This window comes from Triticum urartu, chromosome 7 (genome assembly GCF_003073215.2).
Source record: "Triticum urartu cultivar G1812 chromosome 7, Tu2.1, whole genome shotgun sequence".
NCBI classification, from domain to species: domain Eukaryota; kingdom Viridiplantae; phylum Streptophyta; class Magnoliopsida; order Poales; family Poaceae; genus Triticum; species Triticum urartu.
The window spans coordinates 335,016,693-335,017,604 of NC_053028.1; positions in this window are offsets into that span (position 1 = coordinate 335,016,693).

Consider the following 912-nt stretch of genomic DNA (forward strand, 5'->3'; position numbering starts at 1 on the left):
CTCCTCGAGCTGCCTCTTGGCAAGGCCGAGCTCTTTCTCGGACCCCTCGAGGTCCTGCTTCAGTGCGGCGACCTCCGCAGTCAGTGCGGCAGAGGTCAGCAGCGAAGCCTGCATACGCATACAGACATACTTATTTTAGACTCATGCGGATATTATTTGATCCTCTATTCGGCTTTTCTTTGTTAACACCAAACAGAGCATCAGGGGCTACTATCTATGCGGTAATATTTTCCTATATTTTAAATACTTACCTCAAAGCCTGTTAGAAGGCTCGCACAGGCTTCAGTCAGTCCGCTCTAGGCGGACTAAACCTTCTTGATAACCGCACTCATAATAGTGCGGTGCTCTTCGTTGATGGAAGCGCCGTGAAGCGCTCCCATCAGGTTGTCCGGTGCCTCTGGATGGACAGAGGTCACCGGCACGGGCAGCTTGCCCCTCTTGGAAGAGGACCGCCTGCTCGAGTCCGGAACCATTGGAGGTTCTGGTGCGGTGTTCGGCTGAGAGCCGAACTTGGAGCCCCCTGGAGCCTTGCTCCCTTTGCTCCTGGAGTCCGAAAGGTCGCCTTGAGGCGCCTCCGGGACTGTCTCCCCACGGCTCGGTGCCCCTTGAGACAATACCTCGGCATTGTCCGTAGGGCAGGGAGAGGAGGTGATTGGAAGTGTATCACTATTTATGCATCATGTCAAAGAGCTTGCTTAGAGTCTGGTGCTGGGCCGGGTCGAACTCCCATAAGTTGAAATCCCGTTGTTGACACGGGAGGATCTGGCGGAAGAGCATGACCTGGACTATGTTGACAAGCTTAAGTTTCTTGCTTATCATGTTCCGGATACATTTCTGGAGTCCGTCCAGCTCCACCGATGAACCCCAGGACAGGCCCTTCTCCTTCCAGGAAGTGAGCCGAGTGGGGATTCC